At 49.9% G+C, this 22861-nt stretch overlaps 1 long non-coding RNA gene across 1 annotated transcript in view; it reads right to left on the bottom strand.

Annotated features, from left to right (window-relative positions):
* Nucleotides 1-341: 341 nt before the first annotated feature.
* The window catches only part of LOC144824467 (uncharacterized), a 116123-nt gene continuing 93603 nt past the window's right edge, over nt 342-22861 (bottom strand). The window contains exon 3 of the long non-coding RNA XR_013608964.1: nt 342-744. This is a non-coding gene — a long non-coding RNA (uncharacterized LOC144824467). The remainder of the gene's footprint in view (nt 745-22861) is intronic.

Genomic DNA, 22861 nt, shown 5'->3' with positions numbered 1-22861 from the left:
TGTGTCCTATAAATCAATAAAACAGATTTAAACCCAAAATAACAGCGATAAAACGTAAAGCATAAAATGAATAAAAAGGGATGTGACTCCCTTTAAGATGGTGCCCAACTACACGGGAACCTGGGCCCTCCAGAAGGGGTTACAAGGAAATAATCAGGGCAGCGCAGTTGTGCTTGGGAGGAGCTGCGCGGAAGCAGTATGTTCTTCTTTAAATATCCCTCCAGGAGGAGGGGTCGTGTACTGATTTGCAGCGCCGAAGCGTGATCAATAGTACCATCATGGCAACCGGCCCCCACCTCTCTTAGCATGCATCCCGCAAATAAATACACTCCACACATGTGTTAACTTTGGAAAAAACTGCTGCAGGTTTATTACATACAATGTTATGTAATCATTGTGGGTTAGCTTACGGGCGATCCAAGCGCAGGCAGCATTCGCGCTACCTACCCACCTGATGAGCCAAGCAGCACTGTGGCGAACCACCTATGTACTGCCCCTTCTGGTAATCCCTTCCCGGATCACGTGATCATTGGTCCCTTGTACCCACACCCCTTCCGGGGCGGAGCGTAGCTAGGCAAGCCACGGATTGTTCAGGCCCACAACCGCCCGAAGGACTAACGGGGCGCCAACACGGTTTCCAGGAACCTGCCATGAGGCTCCTGGGCTCTGGCTCTGGTACCCCTATGTGCCGTGCTGAGGTACCCTTCTGTACCCATATGCTTCCAGATCGCCCTGTAACCGCTCCTGCAATGAAAAAAGTAAAATATTAAAACGTTCTTGCCATATCCCTTACTCCGACACGCTGGGAAAGCAGTAGGGTGGGAGATAGCGTGTCCCCTCCCGGGGCATCCACGGCGCGCCCGGTGCATCAAAGAGGCAGGGGAAATGGCGAGGGGGGCTTAAGTACCCCCTGCCCTGCCTGATGCACCGGACGTGACGTAGCTCCCCACAACCCCTTACGAGACTCCACCTCTCGGCACCCCCCCTTGAGGACAAGAAAAGGGGGATGAGGGGGGGGGGGGCGGGGGAAGCCCACTGGCACTAACGGGCCGCCCTCTTGAGCGGCCTCCTACAGTGGCCTGGGGCAGCCATATAGTACCATCATGGCAACCAGCCCCACCCCTCTTAGCATGCATCCCGCAAATAAATACACTCCACACGTGTTTATTTCATACAACGTTATGTAATCACTGTAGGTTAGCTTACGGGCGATCCAAGGGCAGGCAGCATTCGCGCTACCTGCCCGCCTGATGAGCCCTTCTGGTAATCCCTTCCCGGACCACCTGACTATTGGTCCCTTGTACGCACACCCCTTTTGGGGCGGAGCGTAGCTAGGCAAGACCCCGGTTGTTCAGGCCCACAACCGCCCGAAGGACCAACGGGGCGCCGACACAGTTTCCAGGAACCTGCCATGAGGCTCATGGGCTCTGGCTCTGGCACCCCTATGTGCCGTGCTGAGGTACACTTCTGTACCCATATGCTTCCAGATCCCCATGTAACTCCTCCACAGCCCTGGAGGCGGCCACCGTCGCCGCCAGGGCCGCCCACTAAACCGTTCTTGTGCTTTCCTGCACTCCTCCTGCGCTAGAGATTCCTGTAAGACTAACAGGAATGGCCAACAGTGTGCATATGAGATCATGAGCCAGGCTGCCCTCCAGCACTTGGCCAGCATCACACTTCATTATGGAAATTTCACCCGCTCAGCTCCCTCTAGTGGAGCCCCCTAGGCATACCAGCTTAGGGAATCTGTCTGATACGATACAGGGCGCACTGTCTGTAAAATGATGCCTAACATTTGATGTGGGGGATGCCACTCACCGCCTAGGACATCTGAACCTCAAGGAGCGCACCATTATCCCCCAGGCGTACCTTTAAATGGGACTGGCTCCACCCCGCTGTAACGCTCCTAATGGGTAAATGCGACCCATGCTGACTTTAAACTAACTGCATGGTATTCCCATTGTGCTAGGCGCCTTGTTACCCCATAATGGGACGGCAGCACCCTAGGTTGGCTGACAGCATCCCCACCAAGCATGGTCAGTGTCGGAAACCCAGGTTCCCAGTTTCATGCTAGCTGCAGCACACTACCAGTGTGTCTGCCGGGAGCTCCCACAAACAGCAATGGTCATGAGAACCTAAGAAGCACCCTAGTCTCGCCTGGGCATGCCACTAAAGGTAGTGGCTTCACACAGCTGTAAGGCCAGAGACCCACCTCTTAAATCTATTAACTGGTTCTTGCTGCTTGGCACCCTAACCGCATAGGTCATGAGACCATAAGAAGCGCCCTAGTCTCGCCTAGGCATGGCTCTAAAAGGTTGTGGCTTCACACAGCTGTAAGGCCAGAGACCCACCTCTTAACTATTAACTTGTTCTTGCTACTTGGCACCCTAGTTGTTGAAGCTCTGCCTCTGGATTTAAAGAACTGCCCTTGCTTGGATTGAAAGAATACTGAATGCTTCCTAAGGGCTGTAGACTTAAAGCTCCCACCAATTATGACCCCATTGCTTTGGGAAGACCCATGTAGTAATCAGGCCCTTCATGGTACATCTAGCCCAGCGAGGACTATCACTGTATTTGGAAACACCAGGGCAGGAGATGCCCCTACAAGTCCCAGGCTCTAACCCATGGAAGTAGGACCATTGGCAAATATCACACCTGTGCGAACAATGTACCACTAGCTGGGTAACCCCTATCTTTAACCTCCGCACAGCGACTTACCCCCTGGCATGCGTTATCTCACCGGTCACCTCTTATCCCCCTGTACCTAATTCCCCAGACCTTGGACTGTGCACTAGGGAGAACCAAGGGGTGGTAAAGAGGACCTGCCTCATCCTAGCCCAGGTAGGCACTGGTTGCACCATCAACCTCAGTCTTTTAACGTAAGTGATCCTCCGGTTGACAATGCAAAAGTGTCTGCGCAGGACAAAACAGTCAGTAACACTACAACGTGTCCACCTTTATTCACTTTAAATCAGGCTCTTCATAACAGGGACGTAAAACCAAATTGCCCATCTTGCAATGGTGAAAGTGATCTGTGGACGTGAACTGTCACCATATTATTATTAACATTTTGCCTTTCAGACTCCTCCTACAACCGCAGAGGTTCAAAGCGCCCAACTTCGATGGTACATGCTTTAAACTTCCTACAAAATTGCATAACCGACATTAATATTAACAGTGCTGGTGCCAAGCCAGAGAGGTAGCTGTGCCGCAAATTGCATACAGTAAGGATGCCGAAATCTCGTAATTGGCAAGTGATGCATTGAGCGAGCAATTCACAAACTTCCATTCACTCTATCAACTCAAATATGTGTTATTCAATTTTGGCCTTCTTATTTACTAAATGTTTGCATCTATGTTTCAAACGGTTCCACAAACACCACAGCCACTAATAAGAACAATTGTTACTTACCTGTAAACAGGTGGTTCTCCAGTATTGGTGTCTTTCATAGATTCACATGCTTGAATATCCCCCGTCGTCGGAGTGGGAGTCCCACGGTAAATAAAATAGCAATAATATACTATATATATATATATATATATATATATATATATATATATATATATATATATATATATATATATATATATATATATATATATGTAACAACATAAAACCTGAAATATGTAATAGAAAAAAAGCATAAAAAGCCTACACATATTTCTACATAGGAATGCATGGAAAAGGAAAAAACCATTGCAGCCTATCATTGTCATTATGTTGGTCCAAACCACAGCCAATCAGGCGCCAGCAACCCTCTAGAACCTTCTCCTCAGAGCTCAGCACCTCAGATTTCCGTAGCACAAGAGTGACCACAGAGTCTATGAGGAGAAGAGAGCCTCTGAAGGGAGGAGGGTGGGTCGCATGTGAATCTATGAAAGACACCAATACTGGAGAACCACCTGTTTACAGGTAAGTAACAATTGTTCTTCTCCAGTATTAGGGTGTCTTTCATAGATTCATATGCTTGAATATAGAATAGAAAGCAGTAATATCCGAAGAAAACTTCCCAGCATGATACACATGCATAGACTTATAAAAACAAATATGTCTATAGTCATGCAAGACATACAGTAATAAGGTAAACCATAATGGAGGAGGGAAGACAGAGGCTCACCTTATTGAAAAAGATAGCGAAGCATAGCCTGTCCCACTGCAGTGTTTGCTCTGTTAATGGTAACCAAGCAGTAGTGTTTTGTAAACATGTGCGGCACACCGACAAACAGGGCAGTTGAAGACGACATCACCCTGGTAGAATGGATCCTCACTGAAGACTGTAGAGGCTTGCCTGCCTGTTGATGGCAGAAAGCAATGGCCGAGGAAATCCCACGAGCAATTGTAGGTTTGGGAACCGGGCGCCCTAGTGGAGACGTCCATAAGCTATGAAGATGGCAAATGTCAGCAGCTGCATAAATCCATCTAGCTATGGTGTGTTTAGACACGGCTTGTCCTTGCCGTATATTTCCATTGGCAATAAACAGTTGATCGAATTTGAGAATGACAGAGGTCCTTTGCAAATAGAATTTTAAAACAACTTCTGATGTCAAGGGTAAGTAATGCCCTCTCCGCAGGGGATTGCGGATTAGGAAAAAACTTCTTTAAGATAACTGGTTCATTCAGGTGAAAATCCGAAGGGACCTTAGGCATAAACCTTGGGTTTGTACGTAACACCACAGAATTGGGCGTGAATTATAAGAAAGGTGAATTGACAGTGAGAGCTTGAACATCACAGACTGTTCTAGATGAAGTTAATGCTAGCAAAGAGAAAAAACGTTGCATGTTAGGAATTTGAAATACATCCTTGTTAGAAGCGGCTGTCTCTAGTTGGCAGAGGTATACACTTCTGACAAATAGGGACACACCTTTTCTAGTCAGGGCAAGGAGATCACACACTTAGATAACCCCTGCTCACCCCCTTGGTAGCTTGGCAAAGCAGACAGGCTTATCTCAGAGGCAGTGCGTTAAGCATTTATGACCACATACAGTAATAAAGTGAATACACTACAAATGGACACGACACAGTAGTATTATAAAAATAAGTATTTTTATATAAGGCTTAGCACAAGACCAAATAACGACAAAAATATACCACAGTTTCAATAAATACTCTTGGAAGGAAAAATAATAGTTCAAGCACGGTTTCTTCTTAGCACAAAAGTCTTTAGTATCAAAAGCAACTCTTCTTCTCTAAAACAAAGTTCTTGGCAACAATGTAACCCACACGGGAGTCACACGACGTCGAGGCAAAGTTAATCCAAAGGTTCGGCGTCGACCGCGAGGAGCGCTACGTCGAGCCCGGAGTCGCACAGACCCCAACAACACAGTACCTTGGAAAAAGTGAAGCACTCGATGATCAGCGGCGTCGAGATGTCCGGCGTCGCGTCTTCGGCGTCGATCGGGCCTCGGAGTCGGGGCGATCTGCAGCGGCGTCGACCGAAGTCAGGCGGGAGCAGCGCTCACGGGATGAGGCGGGATACGGCGTCGTCGATGTCGATGTTGCAAGAGTGAGCAGCGCTCACGGCGTCGAGAGGGCTCGAAGTCGATGCGATCAGCAGCGGTGCAGACACGGGGTCACTTGGAGCTGGAGCCGAACTCACTACTCACTGGCGTTGCTGCTGGCGTCGATCGGGCCCGGCGGCCGGCGTCGAGGAAGCGGGACACTGGAGCCGTTACTCACGATGTCGAGCTGGATTCGGCGGCGTCCGTCGGCGTCGAGATTGTTGGATTCTTTCAGAGGTGCTGGATTCACAAACTCCAGCGAATAGCACTTTAAGCAGATGAAGTCCTTTAGCCCTGTGACTTCAACAGGAGACTGGCACTCTTCCAGCCCTTGGAGATTTTCTCAGCAAAGAGTGAGAGTACACACAAAGTTCCTCTCTCCTGGTTCCTTGGCAAAAATAAAGAAGCAATGCAGGATTCCCCCAACAAACAGCACTCTGGCAGAAGGGGTAGGCAGTCCTTAGATCAGCAGGCTTCTTGTCCTTGGTTCAGGTTTCCTTGTCAGAAGTGATCTGATTTCTTGGTTCAGGGGTCCTTCTCTTATACCCCTTTTTGGCTTTGATCCCTTTGTCCATGCAGGGGAATTTCCCCCCATCCTGGGTTTGTTGTGGGTGTTGCCAGGCCAGAGCACCTGGCCTATTCACTGGGCAGGGCAGAGTCCTCAGCCGCTCAGCAGGAGCGGAGCCAGCATTGTTACTGGCAGGGGCAGGGCCATCAGTTGCCCGGCAGGAGGCGGGCCAGGGAAGTCCCAGGCAAGCACAGAGTCATCAGTCGCATGGCAGGGGGGCGGAGCCAACATTGTATCAGGCAGGGCAGGCTATCAAGAGCTACTCTCCCCTACTCTCAATGCAAATGCCCCACTCATCCCACACTGACTCATTCAGACTCTCTGGAGCCACCCAGCTCCTGTCACACACACACCAGAACCAGCAGAGACCGGTAGACAGTTAGACAAGAAAATAGCTACTTTCTAAAAGTGCTATTTTCAAACACAGAGTCCAAAAACCATCCACACAAACGGATGCGTTATTAAACCCTGAGTTCAGGGATACCAAACTCGACATCGCACCATGCTCCCCGAGCCCGCTAGGATTATAACATTAATAATCCTGGCAGCCCATTCTAACTGATGGAGAGCAGGCTACCTTACAATAGTGAAAAACGACTATGGATGTAATTCACTATTAGGACATGCCAACCTTGTCAGGCTTGTCCTACCTTATGCTTACAATGCACCCTGCCCGTGGGCCTACCATAGGGGTGACTAACATGAAGTTAAGGGAAGGTTTAGGGACTGGCAAGTAGGTGTACGTGCGCAGTCCTCGTGACAGTCAGACTGTACGTGGTCTGGCAATGGCAGACCTTCAGACATACTTTTACTAGGCCGCTCTTGTGGGTGGCACAACATGTGCTGCAAGCCCACTAGCAGCATTTGTATTTACAAGCCCTGGCACTCCTGGTGCACTCTACTAGGGACTGATAGTAAACCAAATAAGCCAAACATGGAAGTCAATCAATACAGCAATTTCACATAGGGAGCACTTGCACTGTGGCACTGATCAGCAGTGGCACAGTGCCCAAAGCATATACCAGCAAAAACATCGTAAACAGAGGAGGCAAACAGAAAAAATGGAGGAGAGACTCATGCCAATGATGCCAGGTCTAACAATCCTGAAAATTGGCTCAAATGGGTGGCGTATGAGCTGCGCTAATACTACATTAAAATGCCATGATGGAGGCGGACGACGTACAGGAGGAAACATTCTGAGTAGTCCCTTAAAGAACTGTTGCATTCTTGAAGAATAAAGAGAGATGGACCCATCCTGACTTTACCTTGAAATGGCTGCCAAAAAGAGCTTCAAAGTTGTATGAGATAAGCCTGATCTTGCCAGGTGCAAGAAAAAAGGTAATATCTGGTCCGGCGTTGCAAGAAATGGGTGAACCCCAGCAGATTAACACCAAATGCAGATTTTTTATTTTTTTTTATTTATTTTTTTAAAGACTGAGATCTTTATTTTAGTAGGTGCTCTCGCGTAAGCCAGTACCTCCTTACAATCCGCCGAGATAGTCAGATGAGCTAATTCAAGGTGCTCAAGCGCCAAGCTGCTAATTTTAGAGAAGCCGGATCGGATGGCAAATTTGACCATTCTGAATGGAGAGGAGATTTGGAATTGGTCGTAACTGTATTGGATCGTACTCTGAGAGGAGAAGAAGTTCGGTGAACCAGTATTGGCGAGGCCACCTGTGGGCGATGAGAATCAAACGACACGGCTCGTTCTTCATCTTACGGAGAACTCTCGGAACCAACGGTATCAGAAGAAAGGCGTAAGCATATATTTGAGACCAGTTTATCGAAAAACACCTTCCCCTGCGAGTCCCTGTGGGGATGCCAGCTTGCAAAGAAACAGGCATTAGCTGTTTTTTGGGGGGGTTTTTGTCGCAAAGAGGTCCAGATCGGGATGATCCCACTGCTGGAAGATTTGATCCGCCGTTGGCTGGCGCAGTTCCTATTTGTGATTGGACACCTGTTGACCTGCTGAGGGTGTCCGCCAGCACATTAGCAACTCCCGGCACATGAACAGCCAAGAGTTTGATCCTGTGCCATATTGCCCAAGCCCATATCTCTTGGGCTTTCTGAGATAGAAGAACCGACCTCGCTCTTCCCTGTTTGCTTGTGTAAGGTATACTTGAAGTATTGTCTGTGCAAACCAATACTGTGGCCCCTTGAATGATAACACAAAAGGATTTGAGGGCTAAGAAGATGGCACCTAGCTCTAGACGATTGATGTGCCAAGCCTTTTGTTGAGGGTTCCATTCCCTGCTGACCTTCAGACCTTGAAGATATGCTCCCCAACCCTCGAAGGAATAACGCACACCCCTTCTACAAATTTCTTTCTTGGACCCATCAAACAAAAAGGCCTCTTGCATCTGAGGATTGATTTGAATGAGATCTTCGAAGGAACTGGAGACCTGCAACCAACGTAGAAGAACCACCAAGTGGGAGATGCAGTCCCGTCGTTCGTGAGAGACAAACACCTTTGCTGGGTTTGTATTGATTGATGCTCCGAGAAACGTTGATATCTGAGCTAGTACTAGTTGGGACTTGCCATGATTTATTGAAAATCAGGTTTTGAAACAGTGACTGGCAAGTCTGGGTGTGCTGGACTGCTTGTAAATAAGAGTGAGCTCTTATTGTCTCAGCAATGATAAATTTGTATGCCTTGCAGACGTAGATAGGCTGCCGCAATGCCAGGATGTACGTAAAGACAAGTGAAACAGACCTAAATCCAAGAGGTAGGACTTCAATTGAATAAGTTCTGTACCTATTGTAAAGCGTAGCCACTTCCTAACTTAGGAAGGATTGGCACGTGAAAATAGACATCCTGGAGGTTGAGAGTAGTTATAAAGTCGTTCTGGCATAAGAACTTTAGGATTTTGTTGAGGGACAACATTTGTAAAGTTTGTGCAAAGATCTAAAATCATGCGCTACTTTCCTCATTTGCTTGTTGATGAGGAACTGAGAGTAAACCCCAACGCTGTTGGAGATTCGGAACCACTCCGACGGTCCCTGTTTGTATCCATATAGACACTTGTGCAAACAACACCCGTAGATGAGAAGGAGGAGGTCCCTTTGGAGGTGTAGAAAGAGGGAAATTTGACAAATTCTAAAGTGTGCCCTTGGGCATGACGTTTAAAAACCCAACGGTCCTCTGTAACCTTTGACCAATTGGAGTAAAAGTGAGATATTAGATCTCTGACGTTTTTGGAGGGAATAAAGGTCTGTTCCCGGTAATCCATTGTTTCTTAGAAGAGTTGCCTCGGCTGTACGATGATTGTCTATGTAGGACCTGTTGGTACTGTGCCTATGTGACTGCGTTTGATTTGAGTAACGCAGTTGGTTCTGATTGTACGAGCCAATACTGGATGGAACTCCCTTGAAACAAAGGACGTGGAGCTACATCCTCGGCACCACGAAAAGGCTGCGATTCTATATCCCGCAGGTGCGGGCAGTATCTGTGTCCTTTAAGATGGTCTGCAGTGCCTCATCAACATGCTGGCCAGAAGGGATACTCAATCAAAAGAACAAGTGAAGTATTGAAGTCTGAACTTCCTTGCGAAAGACGTAGCATTGAAGCAAAATTGTCTTTCCTAGACTGCCCCTATAGCGAGCTGTGGAAAACCTGTACACGCAATGTCCGCTTCACAGTGTATCATTTCTGATGCACTTCTCTCTCTCTCTCACTCCTGCAGGATCTTCAAAGCGTGAGGCTTGGAGGATTCTGGAATAAGTGCTACTGGCGCCAACATGTCATAACACATCTGGCGGCATACCTGCCCAACTGGCTTGCAAGATAATCGCTGTGCCGCCTGAGTAATGACTGAGTCAGGGTAGGCTGAATAGTGGGGAGCTTCACATTTCTTGTCGAGGCGTGGGAAAACAAACCGCCGGCACAGAGTTTGGCCTCTGCAAGAGTCTAACACCTTCTTGCTAAATAAAGTCTATGAGAGGAACTGAACGAACTTGTTTCTGTGGTTTCCCCAAGACGAGGGGAAAAGGGAAAAACGATTTGCCGCTCTCTTCATAAGGAGGGGAAAACCTCCAATATTCACCGGAGGTGAATGCAATAGAGCTCCAGTTTTTAGAAGAAGATATAAAGGCAGGAGTAAAAAGCCATCACGCCATCACGTGGATGTAGCAGAAAGCTGCAGTCGACGAGATAAATCGTCTACCCAAAACACATTGTGCATAAAAGTCAACAGTGTGTGAAACCAACTGTCGACGGGCTCAATCGTCGATGAATCCAACAGTTGACAGGGTCATCCGTCAACGAAGCCAACTGGCGTCGAAGCTGAATGTTGACGTAGCTCACCGTCTACGGACCTCACCGTCTACAGAGCTCACCGTCTACAGAGCTCACCGTCTACAGAGCTCACCGTCTACAGAGCTCACCGTCTACAGAGCTCATCGTCTACAGAGCTCACCGTCTACAGAGCTCACCGTCTACGGAGCTCACCGTCTACGGGGCTCAGTGTCTACGGAGCTCAGCGTCTATGGAGCTCAGCGTCTACGGAGCTCAGCGTCTACGGAGCTCAGCATCTACGGAGCTCAGCGTCTTCGGAGCTCAGCGTCTACGGAGCTTACTGTCTACGGAGCTTACCGTCTACGGAGCTCACCGTCTACGGAGCTCACCATCTACAGAGCTCACCGTCGACGAGCCTACCGTCAACGTGGCCACCGTCGACGAGGTCACTGTCGACGAGGCCACCGTCGACAGGGCCACCGTCGACGTGCCTACCGTCGACGGGCCTATTGTCGATGAGCCTACCGTCGACGAGGCCAACTGCTACAAGCCTGTAGTCGACAAGAGGGCACTGTTCTCACTGTCGTCGACGCATGCCTGGAGGCGTAGTCGTTGCAGAGCAACAGTGACGGCAAAGATTGTCGTCAGAGGGTACATAGACCGTATCATCGACAAGCTGGCACATTTTCACGTAGAAAAGTGTGCAGAGTGAGTCTAGACGCCTGAGAGTAAATCTCGTGGGCGTAGATGTGGGAGGCAGACTCAAAGAAGGCCAGAGACCCCTTAATTGTGATATTACTTCAGCTGGTGAAGTAGAGGAGAAGCATCACTTAAAACCTTAATGAGCAGGACAAACAAAATAATTCCTCCAACATCAGAAGGGGGGTACAGTCTAAGCACAAGACCAACCCCTTCTCCTCTTACCATGTCAGAGACAAGCAGAGTGTTTCCATATACTCTTCATGAGGGTTCACAGGAAAAGGCCACAGCTTCCTACAAGTGACACAGGGTCTGAACGTAGACTTCATGTAAGAAGACATTACAAAACTGTGAAATTAAGAAGAAAAAATTGAAGAAAATTGAAGAAAATTGAAGAAAACTGAGCAGAGCTCAGGGAGACTCCCTTCACACGACGTGCGGTAGAAAATCTGAGGTGCTGAGCTCTGAGGAGAAGGTTCTAGAGGGTAGCTGGTGCCTGATTGGCTGTGGTTTGGACCAACATAATGACAATGATAGGCTGCAAATGGTTTTTTTCCTTTTCCATTAATTCCTATGTAGAAATATGTGTAGGCTTTTTATGCCTTTTTTCTATTACATATTTCAGGTTTTATGTTGTTTTTTTTTTTGTTTTTTTTTACTGTGTTATGTTATTGTGCCGTAGTTCTCCTTACTTAAAGCGCCGGGACACTCTTTTTGAGTAGCCGTGCGCTATACAAGAAAAATAATAACATAACATAAACATATATATATATATATATATATATATATATATATATAGTATATTATTGCTATTTTATTTACCGTGGGACTCCCACTCCGACGACAGGGAAAATTCAAGCATGTGAATCTATGAAAGACACCCTAATACTGGAGAACATAGCTTTCAACCCCAACTAATTAGACCAACTCGGATGTCATGGGGCTGTTGAAATAAGAGGTGCCTTATTCCTTATCAACAGACATAGATAAATGCAAAAGTTGTATTTCCCTGTGAAATTGGGTGTATGCATCCTTCACAAGTCGTAGACCAGAGGCACTAAACTTAGGAAAGCGGCCCTGCCGACAGAGAAAGGGCCCACATGTGTATAGAATAATTATTGGCACAACCTAGGAGTGGGATGTGCCCGAGGTTGAGCCCCAACTCCCGATGTCGGCTCTCATCGCTGCTCTCCACTCTGGCAAAATTGCAAGAAAGGGGGGTTATAAGCAGACCATGAGCAGGTGATTAAATGCTGCACTGGCAACTGGCTGGCTATTCAGCGTGCGCGCATGCCAGTGGAAGTACTACGACCCCCCACGCCCGCGCCATAACTGAAAATTCACCTAATTGAGCTCTTCAACCAGGGCCGGGCACCGCCATCCCATACCTGGTGGCAGCGCCCTGGTCAAGCTTGATCCCCCCTGCACCCGGGGTACCCTGATACGGCACACAGGACATACTTCCGCCGGGTCACGAGCTGGATGTCAGAAGGCAGGTCGCGGGATTTCACCTGTGATCTCCGATGCCGGGCTGCAGAAGGGACTGGTCCCGGGCCGCAGGCTCGTTAACGTAGCTCGCACGGGTCCGAGGCCATCCCTTCGGGCGTGGGGCCTGCCGGAAGCCGGGCCCACCTCGCGGCGTGGGGGCGGGAAGTAAACATAGCCCGCGTCAAGGTTTTGCTGCAGTATGGAGGCCGTCCATTCACCACCCTAATCTGCCTCCCTTTATTGCCACAATAAGCGCTACCCGCCGGGCCTTAAGCGCTGTCCCGTTGCCTCGCCCCCAGAGTGGACTGGACATACCCGCCAGTGAAAGCACAAAAGGGGTGAAGAAGTCTATACCCCCACGATGAACTGATGAACCCTACATGACATGCGCCCAAGTGCTTTTTTTGTTTTGTTTTTTGTAGCCTTAAACTTCTAATTGTTTATGTCCGCTTTTGTAACTTGCACCCATGTCACTTATTATGTCCCCTGTAATGCACCGTTTGCTACTTGTATTTTGTTTGCTCACCATAGTCACTATTGCCTCAAATAACGTGACATTTTGTTTTGTAAATTGTTCACTTGCAATTGCCACAACTTGTGTCATACTGTAAATTGCTCTGACTCCTCAGGGGCCCAAACCCTGGTCTGCCGAGCTGGAGAGTCAGAGCACAACCCCGGTGAGCCATGGAGGGAGTCTCTTTCGCCTAAACGCTGCCATGGATACCGGCTATCGCCATCCGAACATACCACTAAAGGCATAAGGGCAGTCGGACCCCGTATCGTTCAAAACTTTAAATTCTTTAGCAGAACATTGTACGATTAACCTTGCAATACTGTGCCCTGAATGCAGGGCAAGCTGCCTGAGCCCGCGGGAACACTTTGTTATTTGAATTTGGAGTGGGGTATCGAATTGTGGCGCGTCCCCACCCGCGTCAGGGCGATAATTTCTAACTGTTTGTGAAAGAAAGGGCGAAGTTGTGAAGGAGGGGGGACTGCGGCAGGGCATAGCGCCATGGGAGCCAAGGGCGGGTGTACCAATACACTGTGATATTCGGTAATCATACCACGCACTCCAACCCCGGGCCGTCTATGGCGCAAACTCGACCCGAAGCCATTGGAGCGCTTTACCTGCGCACCGCATTTACATTACACAATCAGGCTGGCGGGAGATAAAGTGATTTGCCCAAAATGACCGGATGTGGACGCGACCTTGAGGCTCGAGCCCTGGTTTCCGGCACCCGCGTCGGGCGTTTGTGCCGACGGGCCACACCCTCTCGCTGTTGCACCGTTTGCGACCAGTGCCAGTGTCAGCCCTCTAGACACACCCCTGGTCTCGAAACCTGAAACCCTGCAATCAAGTCGCCCTTCCTGCTTACCGTTCTCACCCTTCTCCCCAGCAAGACCTCCTTCAAACTTGCTAAAAGGAACCGATTGCGTGCATTATAGGGATAGCACCGCGTGGGGGCAGAAACGAAATGTCCGACCCGGGTGCCGCTGAAATAACTCCCCCCCATCCGATGACGCGCGGTGCGGGTGGAAGGCGGAGTCGAGGTGCGCCTAATACCGGCACTCAACTTCACCGACACCGAACAAATACTCCCTCGGTGCGAGGCATAATTCACCCTTATTTCCACGGACAACTACCTATAAGTATATGTGTACCGGCAATGTACTGGAGGGGAACCCATGTAAGAGAACAATTGTTCTCTGTAAACAGGTGGTTCTCCAGTATTGGTGTCTTTCATAGATTCACATGCTTGAATATTCCCCGTCGTCGAAGTGGGAGTCCCCCGGTAAATAAAATAGCAATAATGCTAAATATATATAAATATATATAAACATAATACAAGAAAAAAGAAAGGAAATACAACTGAAATCCTCTAAAAACGATTCCTACATAGGAATGCAAGGTAAAGAGAAAAAACTATTTATAACACATTAGTGTCATTATGTTAGTCCAAATTACAGCCAATCAGGCGCCAGCACCCTCTAGAACCTTCTCCTCAGAAGCTCAAGCCCTCAGATTTTCGTAGCACAAAGTACCCAAGAGTGTATGAGGAGAAGAGAGCCTCTGAGGGGAGGAGGGTGGGTCGCATGTGAATCTATGAAAGACACCAATACTGGAGAACCACCTGTTTACAGGTAAGTAACAATTGTTCTTCTCCAGTATTAGGGGTGTCTTTCATAGATTCACATGCTTGAATAGAATAAAAAGCAGTAACCTCTGAGAACTGAGATTGCTAGGCATATAAAGAAGAAATCAAGACTGTACTAATAATAATACAGTCATATAACACATCATAGCAATCACAGGAGAACACTAAGGAGGAGGGAACAGAGGCTCACCTTACTGAAAAAGATGGCGAAGCACTGCCTGTCCCACTGCGGTATCCGCTTCATTGATGGCATCCAAACAGTAATGTTTGGTGAAGGTGTGCCTGCTGGACCATGTCGCTGCACGGCAGATCTGATGAAGTGGCACACCAGTAAACAAGGCGGTGGATGAAGACATCGCCCTCGTAGAATGAGCCCTCACTGAAGACTGCAATGGTTTGCCCGCTTGTTGGTGGCAGAAGGCAATGGCTGAAGAAAGCCACCGGGCAATAGTTGGTTTGGAAACTGGATGTCCCTTGCGCAGTCGTCCGTAGGCAATGAACAGCTGGTCGGACTTGCGGAAGGGGCAGTTCTGGCAATGTAAAATTTAAGGCATCGTTTGATGTCCAAAGAATGCAAGCTCTGCTCCGCCGGAGACTTTGGGTCCGGAAAGAAAGTCTTGAGGAACACAGGTTCATTCAAATGAAAATCCGTAGGTACATTAGGTAGGAAGGAGGGGTTAGTGCGAAGCGCCACCCCGTTAGGTTTGAACTGAAGATAAGGCGGCTTGATAGTGAAAGCGTGAAGGTCGCTCACGCGACGAGATGAGGTCAAAGCCAGAAGAAGTGCAACCTTCCAGGTGAGGAATTTGATATCCGCTTTATGGATAGGTTAAAATGGTGACTTCATAAGCTGAGATAGTACAACATTGAGGTGCCAAGATGGAGGAGGGCGCCGAACAGGTGGGAACTTGCGGAAGAGCCCTTTGAAGAATTGACGTATGATCCGTGATGAACAGAGGGAAGAAGAGCCATCATGTCGGAAACGAGATATTGCAGCTAAGAAAACTCTCAGAGTAGCATGAGAGAGCCCTGACTGAGCGAGGCTCAAGAAGAATGGAAGAAGCTGCTCAGGAGTGGAATGGATGGGATGGATATTGGCTGTAGCGCACCAATGACAGAATCGCTTCCACTTGAGTTTGTAAGTCTTGACAGTAGACGGAGCCCTGGCATGAGCTAGGATGTCTCTGCATTCCTGGGATATGTTCAAGTCAGCGAATTCAAGGTGCTCAGGTTCCATGCCCACAATTGTAGCGTGGAGGGGTCCGGATGACATACTAGGACCCTGTCCATAGATAGAAGGTCTGGACGAGGACGTAGAGGAATGGGCTGGCACTGGGACAGCAGAAGCAGTTCCGAAAACCATGCCTGCCTGGGCCAACGAGGTGCGATCAACAGGATGTGGTAGGGCTGCCTCCGCATTTTCCACAGTACCCGCGGTATTAATGGGAGCGGTGGAAAAGCGTAAGCGAATAGATCACACCAGTCGATCAAAAGAGCATTCCCGCAGGACCCTGGGTGGGGATGCCAACTTGTATAAGACGGGCATTTCCGATTCTCCGGTGTTGCAAAGAGGTCTAGATCTGGGTGACCCCACTGGCGTAACACAAGATCTAGAGTCGGTTGGTGCAGTTCCCATTCGTGTGTTGAGGAAGTGGACCTGCTCAGAGAGTCCGCCAGGAGGTTGGACACGCCCGGAAGGTGGACAGCTGTCAAGGTGATGTGATGGCGGAGAGCCCAATCCCAGATCGACTGGGCCAAGCGGGACAGATGTGGAAACTTGGTCCCTCCCTGTTTGTTCACGTAGTGCATACTGGTGGTATTGTCTGTTTGGATTAGCACTGATTCCCCGTGAACAACCGGGAGGAAGGACTTGAGCGCTAGGAAGATCGCCATCAATTCTAGCCTGTTGATATGCCACGTGCGTTGCGTCGGGGTCCACTTGCCCTTGATGGATAAGCCTTGGAGATGAGCGCCCCACCCCTCCAGGGAGGCGTCCGTCGTCAGTGTAAGATCTGGAGCATGAACGAGGAAGGACATTCCCATTTCCAGATTCGTGGGCTGCGCCCACCAAAGCAGGCTCTTTCTCAAGCGGGCTGTGACGGCAACTAGGTCGTTGAAGGACCCGGAGACCTGACGCCACTGTAAGTCCAGTTCCTCCTGAATAGAACGGGTGCGCAACCTGCAATTTGGGATCAGTGCGATACAAGATGAAGCCATTCCCAAGAATGACTTTAACGTCCGAACAGAAACGGACCGTTTTCTTCGAATGAAGGAGACAAGACGAAGGATCTTCTGACGTCGCTCGTTCGAGACGAACGCTTTTGAAAGCTGCGTGTCTAGGATCGCTCCCAGGAAGGTTCTGGTTTGCAGAGGCGCAAACTGTGACTTTTCGATGTTGATGGTCAACCCCAGAGACTGACACACTTGCTGGCAAAGGCGAGTGTCCTGACCTAGCTGATGGTGGCATTGAGACTTGAGAAGGCAATCGTCTAAATACTGAACTCCTTGTAGACGCAGGTGAGCCACCACAGGGGCCAGTACCTTCGTGAACACACGAGAAGCTGATCGCAGTCCGAAGGGCAGAACTTTGAACTGAAAATGCATTGGTCCCACCTTGAAACGCAGGTACTGGCGATGTTGTTGGATTATTGGGACATGAAAGTATGCGTCTTGAAGGTCTATGGTGGTCATGAAATCCTCGCTGGATAGAAGACGCAGGATTTCCAGTAACGTCAGCATGCGGAACGATTGGGACTTTAGGAACTGGTTGAGAGCCCTCAAATCCAGAATGGGTCGCCAATCTCTGGTCTTCTTGAGTATAGGAAGAATCGAGAATAAAAACCCTTCCCTCTTTGATGTTTCGGGACCACTTCGACTGCACCTTTTAAAACAAGAAGACGGACCTGATGGTAAAGCTCCTCGAGATGTGGAGGAGGCGGGCCATGAGGTGGAGTGCAAGGAGGAATCTCTACAAACTCCAGGGTATGACCCCGTTTGACAATGTCCAAAACCCAGCGGTCCGAGGTGATCGAGGACCACTGAGAATATAACAGAGAGATTCGTCCTCCAACACTTTGAGGGTGACAAAAGTCATTGGCGTTTAGTATTGGATCCACGATAGGAAGTCTTTCCTCTGTATGGTCTGGAGGGCTGCTGACGAGATTGCTGATTGGGCGTATAACGTTGGCCGCTCTGATTGTAGGAGCGGTATTGTTGCCCACCTCGAACGTTGGAAGAAGGGCCGCGTCCGCGCGCACCTCGAAAGGACTGCTTCCGAAACTGCAACGTGCCCAAAGACTTTGCCGTATCGGTGTCCTTCTTAATGGACTCAAGGGCGTCATCGATATGGGATCCGAATAGCGATTCCCCATCATATGGCATATCCAGTATTTTGGATTGGACCTCCTGCCGGAAGGAGGTGGACTTCAGCCAGCCTTGTCGTCGGAGTGCAGCCGCACTTGCAAGCAGACGGAAACCTGTGTTAGCAATATCGACTGCACCTTTTAAAACAAGAAGACGGACCTGATGGTAAAGCTCCTCGAGATATGGAGGAGGCGGGCCATGAGGTGGAGTGCAAGGAGGAATCTCTACAAACTCCAGGGTATGACCCCGTTTGACAATGTCCAAAACCCAGCGGTCCGAGGTGATCGAGGACCACTGAGAATAAAACAGAGAGATTCGTCCTCCAACACTTTGAGGGTGACAAAAGTCATTGGCGTTTAGTATTGGATCCACGATAGGAAGACTTTCCTCTGTATGGTCTGGAGGGCTGCTGACGAGATTGCTGATTGGGCGTATAACGTTGGCCGCTCTGATTGTAGGAGCGGTATTGTTGCCCACCTCGAACGTTGGAAGAAGTGCCGCGTCCGCGCGCACCTCGAAAGGACTGCTTCCGAAACTGCAACGTGCCCAAAGACTTTGCCGTATCGGTGTCCTTCTTAATGGACTCAAGGGCGTCATCGATATGGGATCCGAATAGCGATTCCCCATCATATGGCATATCCAGTATTTTGGATTGGACCTCCTGCCGGAAGGAGGTGGACTTCAGCCAGCCTTGTCGTCGGAGTGCAGCCGCACTTGCAAGCAGACGGAAACCTGTGTTAGCAATATCGACTGCACAGTCGATCATTTCTTCCGATGCCCTCTGACCATCGCGAAGAATCTGTTGAGCATCAGCCTTGGAAGCATAAGGTATGAGTGCCATGAAATCTGAAATGTCCGACCACATCTGCCGGTCATAACGTCCCAAGATGGCTAAGGCATTGGCTGCCCGGACAGATGTTGAAGCCATCGTTGAGAACTTGCGGCCAATAGCATCTAAGCGTCGAACCTCTCTATCCGGAGGGGCTGTGATCTGGGACGCTGGATTCCGTGCTCTACGCTGTGCGGCCTGAGTCACCACAGAGTCCGGCTTGGGGTGAGAAATCAGGCAAGCTGGAAAACCAGTTGGGGCTTTGTACTTTTTCTCAAGGCGCGGAATCTGAGCCGGTAAGGAGTTTGGAGCATTCATGAGTTTAATTCCCTCCTTCCAAATGAAATCGATGATAGGAATTGTGTGTACCTGCTTATAAGGTTTATTTTTAAAATCATAAAGAAAACAGTCCTCCTCACGTTGTGATCGTGGTAATTTGAAACGCTGAGCCGCTTTATCCATTAAAAGATGGAAACTGGCGATATCTACAGGTGGGGATTCCCCCGAGTTCCCAGGCTGAGGAGAGGGCGTCTGTGCCTGATAATCGTCCCATTCAGCCATATCCTGGTCGCCTGCATCGTCATCCGAGTTGTCAGGGACCTCTCCGTCCTCACGCTCTGGGACCGCCTCATCATCGGCATCCTGCGGGTAAACAGTGGTATGAATTCTAATTGACGTCTGAACCTGAGACGAAGTTGTAGGTGGTAAGATAGACGGCAAAGAAGGTGGAGGTAGTGCCACAGGAGCAGGAGATTGTACAGGTGTAGCCTGCGGTGTTGCAGGAAAACTGAGGTTGTAATCGTCCAGCATATGTTGGAGATTAGAGATCAAGGTTAATGGGATGGTAGCCATAGGAACTTGGACCAACTGCTCTTCTTGCTGAGACTCCTGGTCTCCGCCATCGTCGTCAGAATCAGAGTCTTGACATTTAATTATTAAATCAGAGGGACTATGTGACGCCCCAAACGTGCCCCCTTCATGCTCCGAGTCTGTGTCATGCTCAGATGTAGTTGCAAACATCGGAGAAGGTGGTTGTGGCTCTGGATCAGAAATCTGTTGGCAGGGAACCGTAGTGCGACGATGTGAAGATTCAGAAGTCTTCAACGGCACAAACGGCAAAGAGGCAAACGAAATCGGTGCCGCCGTCGACGGTGCCATCGTAGTTAACGTCCACGAGACTGACTTGGCTGTCGACTAAGGTAATTTTGGAGAAGTCTTCGTCGACGGTGTGGACGTCGACGGAGTCGTCGGCAGGGTCACTGTCGACGGGCGATCCACTGTAGACGAAGTCGTCGACGGGGCAGTCGTCGGGGCCGTCGTCGAAGCTGGTAGAGCCTCTGTAGACGGAGTCTTCGTCGACGGGGCTTTGGTCGACGGTGTCTTCGTCGACGAGACCTTGGTCGACGGTGTCTTCGTCGACGAGAGCTTGGTCGACGGTGTCTTCGTCGACGAGACCTTGGTCGACGGTGTCTTCGTCGACGAGAGCTTGGTCGACGGTGTCTTCGTCGACGAAGATTTCTTCGGGTCTTTCGTCGACGAGGATTCTCTCTTCTTCGCCGACGAGGAGATGGGAATCGTCGACGGAACAGGCTTAGATGGCAACGAAACCCTCGTCGACGTGTAGGCTGTCGACTATACCGTCGTCGACGACGAGAAGGCTGAAGTGGTAGTCAGCGTCGTCGTCGACGATGCAGGCAATGCTGTTCTCGTCGTCGGAACGCTCGCCGACACTCCCGTCGACGGCGGAACTTTAAGAGGCGTGGAAACACCTCAAGAGGCAGCAGAAGACGCCTGAGAGCCAGGTCTCGTGGGCGTAGAGTTGGTAGGAGTGGCAGAAGACACCACAGGAGCCAGAGACAAGGCCAATTTAGGCTTTTTGAGGAAAGGAGATGGAAACTCCTGAACACTACCACGCTTAGAGGCTGCTGTAGAAAGACCAGATTGTAAACTTTCTGTATCAGACAGTGCAGAATCCTTGTCCTTAAGACGTTGCAGCCAAAGGAGAAGACGGCCTTCTCAGTCTTTAAGAGTCTTAGTAGAAAAGGTTCTACAGAACTTGCAGCTGGCAGCCTCATGATCAGGGTATAAACAGTAGATACACTTCTGGTGGGGGTCCTTTTCAAAAAGGCGCAGCTTCCCACAAGAAGAGCAAGGTCTGAATAAAGACTTCTTACTTGACATGTTGAGAAAAACACTGGAAACTAGATGAGTAGAGTTGAAAACTGAGCAGAGCTCAGGGAGACTCCCTTCACACGACGTGCGGTAGAAAATCTGAGGGCTTGACCTTCTGAGGAGAAGGTTCTAGAGGGTGCTGGCGCCTGATTGGCTGTAATTTGGACTAACATAATGACACTAATGTGTTACAAATAGTTTTTTCTCTTTACCTTGCATTCCTATGTAGGAATCGTTTTTAGAGGATTTCAGTTGTATTTCCTTTCTTTTTTCTCGTATTATGTTTATATATATTTATATATATTTAGCATTATTGCTATTTTATTTACCGTGGGACTCCCACTTCGACGACGGGGAATATTCAAGCATGTGAATCTATGAAAGACACCCCTAATACTGGAGAAATGAAGCTCATACAGGGTGTAGTGCGGGCAGAATCCAAAATCGCACAACACAAAACCCCCCGGAACTAAGCACAAATGTGCCTGAATTAATCATGCTCACAAAGAGGGGTCTAGAACTCCTGTCCGTCAAAGCGTATCCCACTTCTGAGGACGCTCACGGGACACGAAGCGGCCTATTTTGCCGTGCAAACTATAATGACTAACGTCGAATTAAACAAACGCTCCTGTATATCAAAATGTCGTGCAGCACAAGAGGCAGGCTTGGTACCCGCTCGAGCTTGCCGGACGTGGCTTGTAAACCAAGAGGGTGGGCGCCATTTTACCCGTCATGCCCACCGCGAGTGGGGGTGGGGTGGTGTCCTCCGTGCGTGGGCGCTATTTTAGGTCCGGTAAATGAGAAATAGGGCGCAGCGGGGGGGGGGCAGCCTTTGCAGCCTCTTAGGTGCTCTAAACGCACTAGCTGCTGTGGAGCCCCAAGCTCTGTCCCAACGAGCAAAGGGCCGAAACAGGCAGACTAAGGACCTTCATGCCTCAGATCCAGCACAACCCTGGTGGGGGAGGGGGGTCGCACCAAGCCGCGCAACCGTCGCGAGCACTCACCGATGCACACCACCCTCCTGCAGCACGCCTCTAGACCTGGGTTCTTGGTGCTCTACACACGGTAGCCGCTGTAGATCCCCCAAGCGCTGCCCCTGCACGAACCGCAATAGGCAGAGAGTAGGCAGAAGAGGTACATCCAAAACAGCCTATTATGGTGGGGGTAATGAGGGGGGGGGGTTTCGTACTGGACCGCGCCGCAGTCGCGAGTACTCACTCGTGCGCGACCCCCTTCCAAGCGACTTCCCGGGCCCACACCGCCTGACCGCACTCCCGAACGAGTGATCCCGACTATTATGAGCCACGGCGCCAGCCCCGACACCAAGGAGCAAATGAAGCCGCAGGACGCTTGCGCCTCAGGCCCCGCTCGGGCGGCCTGCGGGTGGCGATGTCACCCCAGTGCTCTTTCCAGGAGGAAGGTCTGCCCCAGACAACAGGCAACCCCAAGGGCGCAACCACAAGCCCCAGAACAAACCCTCGGACCCGCTTGAAATAAACGCCCTGACGGAGAGGGGCATCAGCCAAACTTGGCTCTGCTCCCTTCCCTGGTAAGCACCGCCCGGCCCGGGTGCGGCCGTCGTAGACCCTCGGGAGCTGTGCCCCCTTCTCCCCCACTGGAGGGAAGACGGCCTGCATGAGCTGGTCCTGCCAACAAAGAAAGTGGAGGAAAAGGAGGGTGAGATCTAGTCACTCACCGCAGCACACATCTCACAGGGGATCAGACGACCGAGGACAGGCAGATAGCGTGTCCCCTCCCGAGGCATCCACGGTGCGCCCGGTGCATCAAAGAGGCAGGGGAAATGGCGAGGATGGCTTAAGTACCCCCTGCCCTGCCTGATGCACCGGACGTG

The sequence above is a fragment of the Lissotriton helveticus genome, chromosome 3_1 (assembly GCF_964261635.1).
Source record: "Lissotriton helveticus chromosome 3_1, aLisHel1.1, whole genome shotgun sequence".
NCBI classification, from domain to species: domain Eukaryota; kingdom Metazoa; phylum Chordata; class Amphibia; order Caudata; family Salamandridae; genus Lissotriton; species Lissotriton helveticus.
This window is presented reverse-complemented; position numbering and strand designations above follow the sequence as displayed.